At 44.9% G+C, this 10,212-nt stretch overlaps 1 pseudogene; it reads left to right on the top strand.

Annotated features, from left to right (window-relative positions):
* Positions 1-3,005: 3,005 nt before the first annotated feature.
* On the top strand, positions 3,006-3,192 carry LOC106976633 (COP9 signalosome complex subunit 9-like; annotated as a pseudogene).
* The last annotated feature ends 7,020 nt before the right edge of the window (positions 3,193-10,212 follow it).

The raw sequence follows: 10,212 nt of genomic DNA, 5'->3' as shown, positions 1-10,212 counted from the left end.
GGCAAATGCATCACAGTAGTGAGGACGGGGAAGCTGGAATTGGCTGAGGGTTCTCTTCTGTGTCACTACACTACATTAGGAATAAAACCTTCCACTTAAACACTTAAATGAAAACATCGAGAAACTAATTTACTATTTGCAATCACATGATTTAAGCCGAAGCTGCCTTAATTTCCTTCCCATTTTGCTTCATATTCAATGTGAGCACACACTAGATTGGTCTATGAAAAGGCTGTCTTCGAATCACAACACTTAAGACCTCTTTCATTTTCTTTTTGATTAAATAATTGAAATTCCTGTCAGGGCCTGCACTTTACTGACGCACAGATTTGGTGTGTGAGGATAAAGACCACTTTTTGTCTGCTGCCTGGGTCTTAAAAGCCAGCAGGCTTTCCTTCACTGAGGGGCTGGACCCACGCTATTCACCCATTTCGCAGAAACGTTCTGGGCCCATTATGTGATTGTTCGAGACAAATTATGGAAAGCGTCTCCTCTCATTTAACCATCCCTATTCATCTGGAGGCTTCTGCTAGGCTGAAAAGAGCTGAGCTAACTTCATCCACTAGGAAATTAAAAAAAAAGAAAACCCACGTGCACAGCTACACACAGACGAAAAGCACGCAAATATCAAAAAGAAATAAGTCACGGAAAACTTCATTCGCTTCAACTAAAGAAACCTGAGGCTATTTACATCCCGTGACGGGCTGTGGCAGGGGCCCAGCATGGCCACAGGCCGCCAGCATCCTTAAGGGTGTGGTAAGTGGATCATAAAGACAAAGTCACCCCCTCTTTATTCCCATCATCTGACGAGCCAGTGACTGAACTGCACAGAAGCAGGTGTTTACGTGGCTCTACCCTTTGAAACTTGTCTCTGTAACACACACACGGCCTTCGGATGTGTGTCCGTGTTTACATACAAATCACGGGGCAGCTGGGTGGCTCAGTTGGTTGAGCGTCTGACTTTGGCTCAGGTCATGATCTCGGGGTTTGTGAATTCAAGCCCCATATCCTGCTCTCTGCTGTCCGCACAGAGCCCAATGCGGATCCTCTGTCCCCCTCTCTCTCTGCCCTTTCCCTGCTCGTGTGTTCTCTCTCTAAAATAAAAAGATATTATTTATCTTAATAAATGCTTAATAAATAAATAACACACATTCCCTCTTTTTTTTATTTTAATTTTTTTTTTTTTTTTTTTTTGAGAGAGAGAACAAACAGGGGAGGGGCAGAGAGAGAGGGAGTCACAGAATCCAAAGCGGGCTCCAGGCTCTGAACGGTCAGCACACAGCCTATCGTGGGGCTTGAACTCATGAACCAGGCGATCGTGACCTGAGCTGAAGTCAGCTGCTTAACCAACTAAGCCACGCAGGTGCCCCCACACACATTCTCTTTTATAAGACTGGTCATCAGATACACCTGGATGTTCAACACACCTAGCTGGGTGCCCTTGGGTATATTATCTGTGACCTCCAGGAGCCTCGTGCTCATCTGTAAAATGGGGACATAAATAAATGGTCCCTCCTTCCTCTCAGGATGGTGGGGATCTTTAAATAAGACAGTGCCTGGGAAGTGGTTAGTGTGTCTAAGCAATCCTGTTATGTGCTTATACGTCTTTATATGTAAATCTACATATGATCGTGTTCACATTCCCCCAAATAGTGTACTTTCAGAGAATGAACAGTCATACCCACATTTTACCCATTAAAAACCAACCACACAGGGGCGCCTAGGTGGCGCAGTCGGTTAAGCGTACGACTTCAGCCAGGTCACGATCTCGCGGTCCGTGAGTTCGAGCCCTGCGTCGGGCTCTGGGCTGATGGCTCAGAGCCTGGAGCCTGTTTCCGATTCTGTGTCTCCCTCTCTCTCTGACCCTCCCCCGTTCATGCTCTGTCTCTCTCTGTCCCAAAAATAAATAAACGTTGAAAAAAAAATTTTTAAAAAAACCAACCAAACAAAAACCTACATCTGAGTACAGAAGGAGAGCCATAGGTCATACACACATGCACGCGCGCGCACACACACACACACACACACACACACATACAGTTGACCCTTAAACAATGGGGGAGCTAGGGGCACCAACCCCCACCCCATGCAGTCACAAATCCACGTATAACTTTTGACTCCCACAGAACTTAACTACTAACAGCCTACTGTTGACTCAAAGCCTTATCAATAACATAAACAGTTGACTAACACATATTTTACACATCATATGTATTATATACTGTATTATAATAAAGTAAGCGAGAGGAAAAAAATTTAAGAAACTCATAAGAGAAAATACCTGGACAGTACTGCACTGTATTTACCGAAACAAATCTGCGTGTGGGTGAACCTGTGCACTTACAACCAGTGCTGTCGTGGGTAAGCTGTATGGCATATTTTTCTTTAAAAAAAAAAAAAAGTTTATTTATTTTGGAGAGAGAGAGAGAGAACATGAGGGAGGTAGGAGCAGAGAGAGAAAGAGAGAGAGAATCTCAAGCAGACTTTGCACTCTCAGCACAGAGCTCAATGCAGGGCTCAAACTCACAAACCGTGAGATCGTGACCTGATTGGAAATCAAGTCAGACACTTAATTAACTGAGCCATCCAGGCGCCCCTGTATAGTATAATTTTATTGCAGGAAAGGGCCTTAACGGGTATCTGGCCCAACCTCCACCCAAAGTGGGCCTCCCACCTAAAACGTCAGGGACAGTTCAATGACTTCCCCAGAGGAAGCCTCAATTTACTTCTGGATAACCTCTAACTACTGATTCCTGTTCTGACCTCCGGAATCACATGGAAAACTCTGCTACAGAGAAGCTTTTCCAATATTAAAATACAAACAATAACAACAACAACAACAAAGACAAACATTTTAAAAGCTCTACTGTTGGCTCTGAGTATTCTCTTACCCAGAACCTGCACAGCCCCTCATAACATAGGCTTTTTAGACCCTCTTACAATTTTGGGGTTCTCAACTTTAAAGGGTACCTGCCCTGGAGGACGTGGGAGGCACCGGAAGCAAGATGACGGCAGTGGTCGATGAGGTGTTCCCTGAGGGCGCTGGGCTCTACGTGGACCTGGAAGAGGCAGGAGGCAGCACCGGGCTCCTGATGAACTTGGCAGCCAGTGAAAAGGCAGTTCATGCAGACTTTTTTTTTTTTTTTTTTTAATGATTTTGAAGATCTCTTTGATGATGATGGTATCCAGTGAGGTATGGTCCAGCGATGCGTGTGGTCACGACTCTGTCACATATTGGTGTGGTGGATCTCCTCAAAGGACAATTTCAGGGCGCTTGGGTGGCTCAGTCAGTTGAACATCCAACTTTGGCTTAGGTCATGATCTCACAGTTCAAGGGTTTGAGCCCTACATTGGGCTCTGTGCTGACAGCTCAGAGCCTGGAGCCTGCTTCGGATTCTGTGTTTCCCTCTCTCTCTGCCCCTCCCCTACTTGCGCTCTGTCTCTCTGTCTCTCTCTCTCTCTCTTTCCCTCTCTCTCAAAAAATAAACATTAAAAAAAATTTTTTTAAATAAAGAACAACTTCAAGTGGTTCTAAAGAACTTGTGGACAGTACTTGAAATTAAGAGATAGTTAACCAGGAAAGAGAAGGATGGTTTTAACCCTCTGTGTGAGGCCCACTAGTCTCCGAATGTGACCAACTTTTGTCCTTCAATTAAAAAAAAAAAAATGATGGCATCATTTGCCGGATAAAAATAAGACAAACAAATAAATAAAAATTAAAAAAAATAAAGGGCGCCTGCCTCAACTACACATAAAAGTCCAAATGTGGTCTGATAATGTTGGATAGATATACATATTGAATTTCATTCATTGATTAACTAATTAATCCAACATTTATTGCCAGCAGAAACTAAGCTAGTCACATAGATGGATACACATATTAAATACCTTAATAAATGCTATATATACAAGATTTCCTTTCCAGGATGGTGACTATAGATAATGATATTGCACTGTACATTTGCAAGTTGCAAAGAGAGAGTAAATCCTTTTTTAAATTTTGTTAAGCTTTTAATTTTAATTCCAATATAGTTAACATACAGTGTTATATTAGTTTCAAGCATACAGTATAGTGATTCAACAATTCTATACATTACTCAGCGCTCATTAAGATACGTGTGCTTGGGGTGCCTGGGTGGCTCAGTTGGTTAAGCGTCCGACTTCAGCTCAGGTCACGATCTCACAGTTGGTGAGTTCGAGCCCCGTGTCGGGCTCTGTGCTGACCGCTCGGAGCCTGGAGCCTGCTTCTGCTTCTGTGTCTCCCTCTCTCTCTGCCCCTTCCCTGCTCATGCTGTGTCTCTCTCTGTCTCAAAAATAAATAAACATTAAAAAAAATAAATAAATAAAAAGAGCACCACCGGAACTTGTGGGCTTTCTAAAAAAAAAAAGATACGTGTGCTCACATGTCTTATTAAAAATAAGATTAATTTAAAGATATTAATTAAAGATATTTATTAAAATAAATAAATTTATTTTTTTTATTTTATTTTAAGAGAGAGGGAGAGCACGCCCACTCCAGCAGAGGGGCAGAGAGAGAGAGAGAATCCTAAGCCCCCTGATGTGGGCCTCAATCTCATGAACCATGGGATCATGACCTGAGCCGAAATCAACAGTCAGATGCTTAACCCACTGAATCACCCAAGTACCCTAATATGTATGCTCTTAATTCCCTTCACCTATTTTACCCATCCCCGCCCCCACCTCCCTTCTGGCAACCACCAGTTTATTCTCCATAGTTAGAAGTCCACTGGGGCTCCTGGCTGGCCCAGTCAGTAAAGCATGGCACTCTTGATCTTGGGGCTGTGAGGTTAAGCCCCACACTGGGTGTAGAGATTACCAAAAGAAATTAATAAATACTTTTTTAAAAAAGAGTCTGTTTCTTGGTTTGTCTCTTTCCCTAAGAGAGAAGGTCTTAAAAGTTCTCATCACCAGGGGCACCTGGGTGGCTCAGTCGGTTAAGCGGCTGACTTCAGCTCAGGTCACGATCTCGAGGTCTGTGAGTTCGAGCCCTGCATCGGGCTCTGGGCTGATGGCTCGAGCCTGCTTCCGATTCTGTGTCTCCCTCTCTCTCTGCCCCTCCCCCGTTCATGCTCTGTCTCTCTCTGTCTCAAAAATAAATAAAACGTTAAAAAAAAAAAATTTAAAAAAAAAGTTCTCATCACCAGAAAAAAAAAAAATCTGTAATTACGTATGGTGATGGCTTGTAACTAAATTCATTGTGGCAATCATTTTGCAGTATCTACAAATAGCGAATCACGATGTCAAACACCTGAAACTAGAATGCTGCATGATCATTATATCTCAAAACGAAATAATAAAATAAATATTCTCCAGAAAAATGACCTCTTAATGGCGCATGTTGAAGATTATCCGTGACCAAGCACTAATTCCAAGGACGTTGCTCTCAATCCAACCATGCTTCCTGGGGTTCTCCCTTTGGCTTTCAGTTGTTACGGGCTCAGAGACCACACATTCATTGTTAGCCTTGGCCTAAAGAATCAAAGAGAAAGAGGGGTGTCTCCCTCACAAAGTTACTTCATACTTCTCAAGGCCAAAGAGAGAGATCTTGGTAAGCCACCAGGAATAATGCAAACTCAGCCCTGCTTGGAGGCCAAAGGAGAGACATGATGTCACCCAAAGATCCCAGCCAGCCAGGATTCCCTTTCCCAAGAACAAAACCAACCACGCTCACGCAGAGTAGGGGAAGCTTGGTATTTATTTCCCAATACCTTTGTCAAGCGAGGACAAAGATCCTGGCCTTCTCGTTTCCACATGTAGGATTTCGGTGGCACCAGGGAACTAACTGAACAAGCTTCCAGTTTCAGACTTTCGGGTCTGCGTCTCCCCGCTCTTGTTGCTGTCTTTTCATGACGCTCTCTCTCTGGTATAATTTTCAGTGTTTGAATCACTGCCATCTCGGAGCCTGCTGGACAGCTCAGCAAGGAAGAGATATTAGCCGTGCAAACTCATTGCCCTGAACTCCCAGGTCACTACTTGGGACAGAGTAGGAAGGGGGATTTTGAAGAAGTGGAGCCCAAACAATTAAGGAGAGAAAACAAACCAGGTTGCTGTCACAGAGACCTATGTTTCCAGCCTTTTCTATTCTGAACAGAGAGGTCTCTCTGACTTGTTCCCGGAGTAGAACCCGGGATTGGTTCTAAAGCCATTCCAGCCTCACCAGATGGTCTCCTCCTGGGGTTCAGTTTCCCTAAGCGTGAAATGAACTTAGCCTCCCAGGGCTGCTGAGAAGCAGCGGTGAACTGAGACGCAGAAAGTTGCCTAGGATGTTTTGGAGGATTTCCAAACTTCCTATCGAGGGTGTAGACAAGGCAGACAAAGTAAGGTCAGGTGGAAAATGCCACTTTACTGGTTTCACCAAAGCGCCAAGCACTGTGAGCACAGATACCTGGTTCACACTACCCCATGGCGCCCATATCGCCTGCCATCTCCCACCTGAGCCATGAACCCTGAGCCCTGTGAGAACCCAGACTGCATCTAAATTTTGTTCTGATTTCCTTCCATCTGGGATAACTTAGGGATCTGTCCCTGGAAGCAGACAAAAGCAGTAGATCCAGAGTTCCCAGAGGCTGGTCTATGGACCATGTGACACATAATGAGGTTTTTTACTGATTAAGATAAAACAAGTTCAATAAAGACACCGTAATGAATCTTTCATACAGCTCAATTTCTCTTGAAGAGTTGTCTTTTAAGATTCTTTTTCGTGTTTACTTTTATTTTTGAGAGAGAGAGAGAGAGAGAGAAACAGAGTGTGAGTAGGGGAGGGGCAGAGAGAGAGGGAGACGCAGAATCCAAAGCAGGCTCCAGGCTCTGAGCCATCAGCATGGAGCCCGACGCGGAGCTTCGAACTCACGAACCATGAGATCATGACTGAGCTGAAGTTGAACACTCAACCGACTGAGCCACCCAGGTGCCCCGAGTTGTCTCTTTTTTTCTTAACGTTTATTTATCTATCTTGAGAGAGAGAGAGAGAGAGAGAGAGAGAGAATGAGAAAGCTCAAAAGCAGGAAAGGGGCAGAGAGAGAGGGAGAGAGAGAGAATCCCAAGCAGGCTCCACCTGATGTCAGCACAGAGCCTGATGCAGAGCTTGAACTCACTCGTGACCTGAGCAGAAATCAAGAGTCAGACACTTAACCAATTCTCTCTCTGTCTCTAAAAACAAAAACAAACAAACAAAAACATTGAAGACAGAGCAACATTTGCTTCTAAATTGGGCATGTTCTTCAGTATAAGGGGAAACTAGACCAAATCCTAATGTGATGAATTGAGAAAAATGAGGATTTTTTTAAAAGTTAAACATATTTTTATGGGGCGCCTGGGTGGCTCAGTCGGTTAGGCGGCCGACTTCGGCTCAGGTCATGATCTCGCGGTCCGTGAGTTCGAGCCCCGCGTCGGGCTCTGTGCTGACCGCTCAGAGCCTGGAGCCTGCTTCCCATTCTGTGTCTCCCTCTCTCTGACCCTCCCCCGTTCATGCTCTGTCTCTCTCTGTCTAAAAATAAATAAACGTTAAAAAAAAATTTTTTTTTAAATAAAGTGAAACATATTTTTTAAATTTATTTTTCTTTCTTTTTTAAGATTTCATCATTTTTAAGTACTCTCTACACCCAATGTGGGGCTCGAACCCATGACCCCTGAGATCAAGAGTCACGTGCTCCAGTGACTGAGCCAGCGAGGCACCCCTAAATACGTTTTATTTAAAGCATTGTTCTTTATGATGTCTTTGGTGTCTTGAAGCTTTTTATTCTGTTATTATATCATGATAATAGTAGACAGGAGTTGTTTCTTTTTTCATTTTAGAGATAGCACACAAGCGGGGGAGAGAAGCAGAGGGAGAAAGAGAATCTCAAGCAGGTTCCATGCTGTTAGTGCAGAGCCCAACGTGGGGCTCGATCGCACAACCCTCAGATCATGACCTGAGTGGAAATCAAGAATGAGATGCTCAATGACTGAGCCAACCAGGCGCCCCGGTAGTTGTTTCTTTTTAAAGTCAGGAATTCACAAAATTTCAAGTTTTGTCCAAAATTAAAAAAAAACTGAGAATCCGCATCATTGTTTCAAACTGACCTAAGACAACGTGGTTATGCACAGTTACGGGACTCTTTTTGATGGACGGTGATAACCTCCACTAACTAGTTGACATAGAAAAAAGATCTAGGTGGGGACTCAGTCTGGGTGGCTCAGTCGGTTGGTTGAGTGGCCGACTCTTGTTTTTGGCTTGGGTCATGGTCTCACAGTTTGTGAGTTTGAGCCCCACATCAGTCTCTGTGCTAACAGTGTGGAGCTTGCTTGGATTCCTCTCCCTCTCTCTCTGTCCCTCCCTGCACCCCCCGCCCCGCAAATAAATAAAATTTAAAAAAGGAAAAGAAAAAAGCTTTATGTTTCCCTCCTGCAATTTCACCATCAGGTTGTATGTTACTAAGAGAGCCACAGACCAAATTCTGTTATGATAGGGAAAGATAGGATAAAATAGGCAGAGTGGGAAAGGTTAGGACCTTAGGTCCCTGGGTGGGGAAAAACACATATTTTATTTATTCTTTATTTTCTTAATGTTTGTTTATTTTTGAGAGAGCGCACCAGCAGGGGAGGGGCAGAGAGAGCTAGAGACACAGAATCCAAAGCAGGCTCCAGGCTCTGAGCTGTCAGCACAGAGCCCGACGAGGGGCTTGAACCCACAGACTTCAAAATCATGACCTGAGCTGAAGTAAGACACTTAACCGACGGAGTCACCCAGGCGCCTGGAAAAACACACATTTTAAAACAACGCTAGGAGCATCTGGCCACAGCAAACCCCTTGGGGCTTAAGGTTCCTCTTAAGACTGGAACAGGCTCCACCTACCCTCCCTCAGGTTCCCCTCAGGAGTCTGACGATCAAGCTACCTAAGAAGTAAACCATAACACTTACGCTACACGAGGGACAGCATGGCCACAGTCTGACTCCTCACCCAGCAGAATCCAGCCAATCAGGAACGGACAACCCAGCACCCGGAGTTATCAAGCCAATAAAGGTAGGACTTGAGAAGGACCAAGGGAGAAGGGGAGGGGAGGGGAAACCAAAACTCTGTAAAACAAAGTCCCTTGCTTATAGTCGGGGGTGTTCACCTTTGAATGTCCCCCCTCTCTGTAAAGACAGCTTTCATACTATTCTTACTTTCTGATCTTATTGTTAATACACTTCCGGCTGCTGCTCATTTTGTGCCCGCCTCTTCATTCTTTGAAGCAGCGAGGCGACAAATCCCAGGTCTTGAGGCAAAAAATCCTGCAACACTGTCACACGCACAAACATTAGCAATTAGATATAGAAACAGCCACACAGGGGCGTCTGGGTGGCTCAGTCGGTTAAGCATCCGACTCTTGAATGCCATTCAGGGCATGATCTCACAGGTCGGTGGGTTCAAGCCTTACATCAGGCTCCGTGCTAAGAGTGCGGAGCCTGCTTCGGATTCTCTCTCCCTCTCCCTCTCTCTCTCTCTCTGCCCTCCCCCGCCTCCCCCAACATAAATAAAGTTTAAAAAAAAAATTGTTTTTTATAACAGCCATACAGCCAACTCCGTGAGCTCAGTGAAGTTGGAGCTCTCCATCCTTTTCCAGAATTTCTTGCCACTATTGACATTCAGGGTTAGGTCATTCTTGGGGGAGAGGGCTGTCCTGGGCAGCATCTCTGGCCAATATCCACTAGACGCCAGTAGCAACCCTCACACACAACACACACGCACAATTGCGACAACAAAAATGTCTCCAGACATTGCAAATGCTTCCCTGCCTCATCCTCCTCACCCCTACCTCCCCTGGTGGGAGAGGGGCAAAATTGTCCCCAGCTGAGAATCCTCACTCCAAAAGAAGGCATCTTGCAAGCAAGGTTCGCTCATAGTAGATTCATATATTAATTCTTAATCAGAGCCAGGCGACCAGATCCTGTCCAAGCTTCCTAGAGTATAACCAGGGACCTTTCTAGGGCTAGGCAGTGTTCCAAAGGGTGTAGGCTACCGGGCACGCTTGCAGCACGTTCCCTGTACGTCCCTGAGAGGAAAGTGCCAGATCGATATTTCTAACCAATCCACGTATCTTGAACACCACTCATTCCGCCAGTAAAAAACCTTTTCTGACACCAGTTGTTCATAGTAGCAAACGCTGGTGTGAACAGGGGGTGAAGTTCATCGAGGTGGCCGTAGCAGTCACTTGAGAGGTACAGACTTT

This window comes from Acinonyx jubatus, chromosome D1 (genome assembly GCF_027475565.1).
Source record: "Acinonyx jubatus isolate Ajub_Pintada_27869175 chromosome D1, VMU_Ajub_asm_v1.0, whole genome shotgun sequence".
Lineage (NCBI taxonomy): Eukaryota > Metazoa > Chordata > Mammalia > Carnivora > Felidae > Acinonyx > Acinonyx jubatus.
This window is presented reverse-complemented; position numbering and strand designations above follow the sequence as displayed.